The sequence below is a fragment of the Nicotiana tabacum genome, chromosome 10 (assembly GCF_000715075.1).
Source record: "Nicotiana tabacum cultivar K326 chromosome 10, ASM71507v2, whole genome shotgun sequence".
Taxonomy (NCBI): domain Eukaryota; kingdom Viridiplantae; phylum Streptophyta; class Magnoliopsida; order Solanales; family Solanaceae; genus Nicotiana; species Nicotiana tabacum.
The window spans coordinates 156577293-156585557 of NC_134089.1; the positions used below are offsets into that span (position 1 = coordinate 156577293).

The 8265-nt window shown below is 35.7% G+C and overlaps 1 long non-coding RNA gene across 1 annotated transcript; it reads right to left on the reverse strand.

Moving 5' to 3' along the window:
* Window positions 1-3177: 3177 nt before the first annotated feature.
* Window positions 3178-7120, reverse strand: LOC142164799 (uncharacterized). The gene is made up of 3 exons (XR_012695838.1): window positions 6928-7120; window positions 6022-6086; window positions 3178-4572 (listed from the first exon to the last, which is right to left on the reverse strand). It is a non-coding gene; the product is annotated as an uncharacterized LOC142164799 (long non-coding RNA).
* Between the last annotated feature and the right edge of the window lie 1145 nt (window positions 7121-8265).

Here is an 8265-nt window from a genome sequence, read left to right on the forward strand (position 1 = left end):
ATCCAGAAAAAATTGCTCTTTAGATGTCTTTATTTTGTAAATATCCATAAAAACTTTGAAAATAAAATAATCATTTCTCTAAAAAAAACCTTTTTAAAATGTCCTCCTAAAAAAGCTTCTCAAAAATCTCCCCTCTCTATGTCAAAAATGACTGTTATTTATAGCAAGACTCTTGTCTTGAACCACTAACCCGAAATATTCCCCTAATGGCATGTCTTGTCCCCACTACTTAATGTTTTTCTTATTTAATTCCCTTGTCCCCCATGCCTACATGTTTTGTCCCCCACTACATTAAACAAATATATCAACCCCACTCCATTATATCTTGTCCCCCATGCTTAACCTAAATAATCATATTATCACATCCCCACTAACTTATGTCTTGTCCCCCACTATATTAAACAATTATATCACCTCCCCACTAACTTGTGTCTTATCCCCCACAATGTATTATTTTAATATTATTAATGCCTAATGGACAGAGCACTTAGATTAAATAATTGTTCAAATGTTCAATTCCAAAAATACCCCTCCAACCTTACTGAAATTACCATTTTATCCCTGAACGTACTGCAATTTACCAATCTACCCCCATCAGCTATAACCAATTCACCTAATCAATTCTAACCAAAATACAACAAATATGACCCATTTCTAAACAAATTCAAACAACAAATCTCATGAACACAGATTGAATCATACAACATCAAATTAATGGGAATAAGTTAACCATATTGGGAACCAATCCTGGTTAACTTTTGAATTGAGTGCTACATTCTTAAGTGAGATATGCTAACGGAGAGTAGAGGAGGAGGAGTTTGAGATTCACAATGACCCACATAAAAGAGCGAGCTTCCTTGATGAATAAAGTCAACTCTTGATGCTCTAGTGTCACATTTGAGCTATTGTACTTAAAATATCAAATCATTGCCTTGTTGATAATTCATAAGTGTTGTGGGTAATTGTTGGTCCCAATTGATGTGTGTTTGATTTACCTTGGTCTAGATGAAATAGTTCTTTTCTTGTGGAGGTGAGAATTATCTTATTTTCTTAAGGACAATCAAAAGCTTAAGTTTGGGGGAGTTGATAAGTAGGGATTTTGACTACTTATTTGTGCTCATTTTCTTTTGTTTTAGCTCAAAATTGCTTAAAGGTATTCTCGAAAACTGATGAAATATGCTTTTTTGCAGGAGTGTTGGAATATGAGTCAAAGAGATGAAAATCAACTTAAGAAGGAGAAATTTTGAGCAAAGACTAACACAAAGCAAAAAGAGCAAAGTGTGGACCGCACAATATTGAGTGCAGTTGTAGACCATGAAGAACCTATGACAGATTTCCGTTGCAAAGTGCGGACCGCACAATTATTGTGTGGCCGCAGAAGATGAGGTTCAGAGATATGGGAGTCTGGGTCCATGAAAAAGTGCGGACCGCGCTATTATTGTGCAGCCACAGAATTCAAAAGTGCGTCCGCACTCAGAAATATATGGTCCGCAAAAGTCTCTTATGTCAAGCTCAAGTTCAAGATTGCGACCGCACTCAGAAATGTGCGGTTCGCAGAATCTGAAGAAGTGCGGTCGCAACCCAGAATTGTGCGACCACAAAAGTCCATCCCGTCAAATCAGCTTCAAAGTGCAGACCACACACAGAATTGTGCAGCCGCAGAACCTCAATAGGGGTAATTTTGTCCGATAATTTTAGCTGGGTATAAATAGTTCTTTTTGTCAAATTTAGGTTAAGTTAGAACTTTAGAAAGCTTGTAGCCGTTTTTCTTTACTAGTTTTAGTAACTTTAACTTACTTTAGTGATTAAATATTAGATTTTTGTCTTTTAATTTTGCAATATGAGTTTAATTATCATTACTTCTTTAATTTCTTTATTTTTATCTATGAGTAACTGAATTTCTAGCAAGGGTTGTAACCCAACCCTAGTGTGGGTACCTAATAGGTGTTTAATTTAGGGCTTATTTATGGTTGAATGTGTAATATTTAGCCTAGTTCTTGCTTTAATTGTTGAATTAATGGTTGAAAATATTGGTTCAAGCCTATTTAACTTAGCCTCTACTTGAGAAAGGGAAATTGAGTCTAGCAAAACTTAGCTAACAAAAAATTGGGGTGAACTCAAGAAATTGATAGTCCCAATTAAAGGGTTGGATCTAGAGATAGTAAAACCCGACTTAAGCATCTATCAACTGTTTTTTGAATTACCCATTTGGACTTAAGAAAGTCAAATTAGGAAAAACCACTCTATTACCTAGAGGTATTGAGTGGGTAATTGTTAGAGCCGTCAAAATGGGTTTGGCCCGTGAAGCTAGCCTAACCCAGCCTGCTACTTGGGTAGGATTGGGCTAGAATTTTTTTGAACCCATTTAAAGCTGAGTCTTATAAGCCCGGCCCAAGTCAGCCGGCTGGCCTTTGAGGCTTGACCGAGGCTAGTCCTGAGCCGGCACGTGGGCCAAAAAATAATTAAATCTAAATTAATTAACTATTAAATATATAAAAAGTAAAACTAAAAAAAGTATTTACTATAATCCATATTCCCCAATCCTAGATTGCCCATTTAACCTTCCATATCAACTAGAATTTAGATTTTTGACATGCTATGAGAAAATTAGTTTTTCTTTTGCTTAATTAATAACGAACTCGAAAGGTTTTAGGTGGTCAATAATTATATTTTTTCAAAAGATATTACTTTAAGTGGCCAATGATCAGTTTGGATTACTTATTATATTATTAAATATTTAAAGTATTTTTCAGTATAGAAAAAGATCAATTTTAAATAAAAAAAATTGACCACTAGCAAATTTCAGAAATTTTAAAATTTTTATGGACTATAATGATGAAATAAACAAATGATGTTAATCCTAAATAAAAAAATCTCAGGATATAAATTTATTAAAGCAATTCCTGAATCTAAGAAAAATGAAAGAAAAGTTCATGTAACTGTAAAAAAGAAGAACTAGAGATATAGAGAATTTACATTTTAATTACGAGATTCCTCGTCAAATATCAAGCTTTTTGTAAGCTCTAAGCAAAAATAAGTTTTTTAGATATTTAATCGAGTACGTGACAAAAAAAATATAAGGATTTAAAGATTTTTTTTTCTAAAAAAATTGAAAGGCCGGCCCTCCCCAGCCCGTGGCCCTCTTAGGGTTGGGTTGGGTTGACCATTTTAAGGCCCATTCATATGGCGGGACGGCCTGTCCTAGCCCATCAAATTTAAAAGTCCATGAGGCTTGGGCTGAGCCAACCCGTTCTGACAGCTCTAGTAATTGTGTGTTGGTTGCTATATTATGCCCCAACCAACGAAACCCGCTCTAAAGCCCACAACCCATTAGGCAACCATATAGGTGGAAGTCATAACCCCAGACCTTTTATATATTTGAAAAACAATAACAAAAATATTATTCTCTAGTTTCATATTTTATATTTACACACCGTAGCATAATTTAGAAGTAGAATCAAAACAAAGTTTGTGGAACTGCAACTTAGACACCTTACGCTCTTAGTCAAAATATATATCACTAATCCCATTTATGTTCCCTGTGAAATCGATCCTGACCCCTAGTTGGGTAATTATAATTGCATCGACCGCTTCACAATCCCAATTTGAGGTGTGAAATTGGGCGACATCAATTTTGGTGCCATTGCCAGGCAGCTAAAAATGGATTTAGCTATATATTTGATTTGTGTGTGATTTGTCTTCTTTTCCTTCGGGGTTACTAATCTTTTTGGTGAAACAATTATAGTTGATACAATGACTCTCAACAACAATGATCCACTTGAAAACGTGCTATTGGGGGATGACAGGGATGATGGCCAAGTTGATGAGGTTCCCTTGAACATCAAGCAAATAGATGAGGCCGGCCGCCTCAAGACAACGTTCCTGTTTCACCCCCACCTCCTCCATGTACGGTGGCACACCGGGTGTTGCCAAATGAAGGATATTCAAGTGCCATAGTCCCGCCCCGCATTAGGGTGGGAAATTTTTAAGTCACAAATGTTATGCTTACGTTGTTGGAACAACGAGGATTCTTCACTGGGGCTCCGAATCAAAATGCGTATAAGCACTTGAAAGGGTTTTTTGACACTTACTGGGGGAGTAAACAGAAAAACGTCTCCAAGGATACTTTAAGATTGAGGCTATTCCCTTTCTCTCTACGGGGGAAGGCTTTGGATTGGTTAAAGAGGTTGTCAAATCATTCTATCCATACATGAGATAAATTGCGAGAAATTTATTTCCAAGTTCTTTTCTCCTGGGCATATGCCAACGCTTAGGGATGAGATTCTAGCTTTCAAACAAGAACCCAATGAGCCTTTGCATGAGATTTGGGAGATGTACCGTACTATAGTGAAAGAGTGCTCGAACAATAACATGACAGAAGCTATGATTCAACAAACTTTCTACAGGGGGATCAATACTACCGATCAATGCGTGGTCAACCAACTTGTCGGTGGTAATTTCATGGCAATGCCGTATGCGGAAGCTTGTGAGATTCTTCATGAAATGGCAGATACTTCATCGGCATGGCAAAGTAGAGCAAACGTTCCTCAAGGCGATCCAAATGTGATTCACCTGCATTAAGAATTACATGATCATGGACAAGCAATTACCGAGTTGACCACCACAATGAATCAAGTAGCCAAAGCTCAACTTCAACAAGTGCAAGGTCCCAAGCAAGTAAACACAATGGAAGGAGTTAGTATATGGTAAACAAGAGAAGGAAAAAGGATCCTCAAGTGCAAAACTGAGTTAAAAATTATGTGCAAGATGATAGTGGATTTGATCAAAATGGATAATACAACGAACAAGAGGAGGAAGTACAATATGTGGACAACTTCTAATAGCAAAGAAACAACAATCAAGTCCCAAATCAACAACAATGGTAACCACAAGGAAATCAAGGGAATTGGAATTCAAGCAATCAAGATAATTAGAACAATCAAAATAACCAAGGGAATTGGAACAATCACAACAATCAAGGAAATTAGAATGGTCAAAATAACCAAGGCAATTGGAGTGGCAATAATCCAAGCTATTGGGAAGGTAACAATCAAGGAGGATGGAATAATTTTTGCAAATATCATTGTATTAAAATCTTCCATATGCTACATTTTCAAGCATCATTATAGTACGACCTGAAATAACAATATAAATGTGTCAAAAGATGAAATATGATATAAAGAGAATGCTCATTTAAAAAAATTCACAATTGTTAAACCTTTTATTCATCATATCCAAATCAATTAAGAGAATGATCAATTGATAAAGTTTACTAATCCGCACTTTGTACACTCAGGCCAAAAAATAAGCTGGTTCCTCAAGTTAGTCTATAAATTGCTCTAGAAACTTCATCTTTTCAATTTTGTTTTTCAATGACACACATATAGCACCATGGATGTCCTCGACAACTCAATTTGTAGTACACTACAATTATAGATCATCAATGCTCAAGTTTAATCATGTAATCAATGATTACTAGAAGCATTTAGGAAAAGCTAGCACAACAATAGCAAACAAGCACATCTTTAAAGAAACAAAAACACTTAATTTAGCTAACACAAATTTAAATGCAAAACAAATACCAATGTAAGATCACATTTGACACTTTATGTTGTAACAAATCTAATTATACTAGGTAATAATCAAGATATCTGGCATTGCATGCCTTCAATTAATTTCAGAGAGTTTGAGCCATATCCAACATAATAAGAATTATAAATTAGCTGGTTATCGTATGTTGAGCATGATGGTGGTAACTAGTAACATTTGTACCTCAACTTGGTGATTTGAATAGATTCAATCTACCCTAAAAATATTTTTCCAATAGAAAATCCTTTACCTACAGGGAGAATAATCTGATTACCAAACTGATAACATCCTTTTATCACATAATACATATATAAAAGCTATTCAAAACATTTTCATAGGATGGAACATATAACACAAGAATCATGAGTCAAATAGATAGTCAATCTCAATTATAAATTCCTATAGAGTTAAGAAGCATCTAATAAATAGTACCTATTTGAGAAGCTCTTGGCTTTTTTAATCCACTAATTGCTTGGCTTCTTATCTGATCTGCAATTCTTTAGGGACAAAAAGAATAATCAAATATGTCTTACATCATTTGAAGAAATGCATTTAAGAAACGTGGTGGGAGGGGGGGGGATATTCAACTTCCTAGGGAAGGTTGCTTTAATGGTAGAGTCCCTCGAACTACAAGGTTGGTGATTTGCGTCATAAGTAACAGTGAAACACCTATGTTGTTCTTGGTAGGAGCTTAGCATAAAAAATAGTTACCCAAGAAAAAAAAATTCTACTAATCAAAAAGAAATTCCTTTTTCCAAAAGTTCAAAAATTGGTGAAGAAAAATACAAGATCGGGGAAACAAAACTACAAAATTAATTCCAATTTTTAAAAAGCTCTATCGTGGCAGACTGAGCCAAGATAATACACTATTCAAAAAAATTTAGAAACACTTATAATAATTGTGCTAACATGTCTTAAAAAATTCGATAATACACTTAAGAAAAATGACTATAGATAGTCTCGTATGAAATAGAGGGTAGTCTCATTCCATCAAAAGGTATCCACTAAACTATGATGGGTGAGTAAGAGATGAATAAGACGATGATGGCTGTAATTATAATATTGCATGGTGGTGAAACTATGAAAATTATTTCTAACCTATATGAGTATATTCACATAGACATCATGATTAATCCCCATATAATTCTCTGAACAAACACGACCGATAAACGCGGTCTACAACAAGAGAATCCCCCATAGGATTTGAAACATAAACAGGGGAATTGAAAGAATCTCAAGATATGCCCAAATGCGGAGCAAAATAAGAAGACACATAAAAATAAGTGGAGCCTGGATCGAATAGAACCGATGCATCTCTATGAGAAACCAGGACAATACCTGTGATGACAGAATCGGAGGCGACAACCTTGTTGAGGAAGCGTGTCAAGATAATAGAAAGAAAAGGATATTTAGGAGAGAAACAATAAATTGCACAAGACAAGACAAGACAAGACAAGATTTACGTGGTTCGGCAATTTTCACCTACTCCACGGCCATATAAAGAATAGCTCTTTATTAATTGAAGAGAGAAAGAAGAAGTTTTGGGATGTTCTATAAATGAAAATGTAGACCCCTATTTATAGACATTTGAATGCCCTGCCGAGGTAAGCGCTTACATCATAAGAATGTCGATGTAAGCGCTTACATCATAAGAATGCTGAGGTAAGCGCTTACATCACAAGAATATCGATGTAAGCGCTTATATCATATTTCATCTCTTTTTGATTTTTCTTTCTTTTATTTTGTCTACTTTAACATACAACAATAGGTTTGGTCCTATCAATCTCCCCCTCAAACCTATGTTACATCAAGAAAGAAAATAAAGAAAGATTTGCTATTCTCTGGTGGCGCCTTCACTCTATCAGTCTTGAAGGCTAACTGAGGCAGTGCACAACCTCAGTTTGTCAACACCGACAACTTTGGTTAACATGTCTGACGGGTTCTTTGATCCTGGTATCTTCTATAGGGAAAGAGTTCCTTCATTTATCAACTCTTGGATATGATGATACCTCAACTGGATATGCTTCGATCTTGCATGAAACACTGGATTCTTGGCAAGATGAATTACACACTGGTTATCGTTGAAAAGCTCACAATTGTCCTGCTCTTTACCTAGCTCTATAAGAAAATTCTTGAGCCAAATCATCTCTTTTCCAGCTTCTGAGATTGCCATGTACTTTTCTTCAGTGGTAGATAGAGAAATACTTTTCTGAAGTCTGGACATCCAACTAACAACAGTACCACCCAAGGTGAACACGTAGCCCGAGGTACTTTTTTGACTATCCAGATTGCCGCCTAAATTTGCTTCAGCAAAACCTTGTAAGATAATATTGCTCTTTTAAAAACAAAGTGCCATAACTGAGGTGCCTTTGAGATATCGCAATATCCATTTGACACCTTCCCAATGCTCCTTTCCTTGATCTGACATATATCTACTGACAACTCCAACTGCATGGGCTATGTCAGGTCTAGTGCAAACCATAGAATACATCAAACTTCCTACTGCTGAAGCATACAAAACTTTGGACATGTACTTCCTTTCTTCATCTGTCTTAGGTGATTGGTCCTTTGACAAATTTAGATGGCTTCCAAGTGGAGTGCTTCTGGTTTTTGCATCATGAAAACTGAACCTGCTTAGTACCTTCTGTATGTACTTTTATTGAGACAACTTTAAGG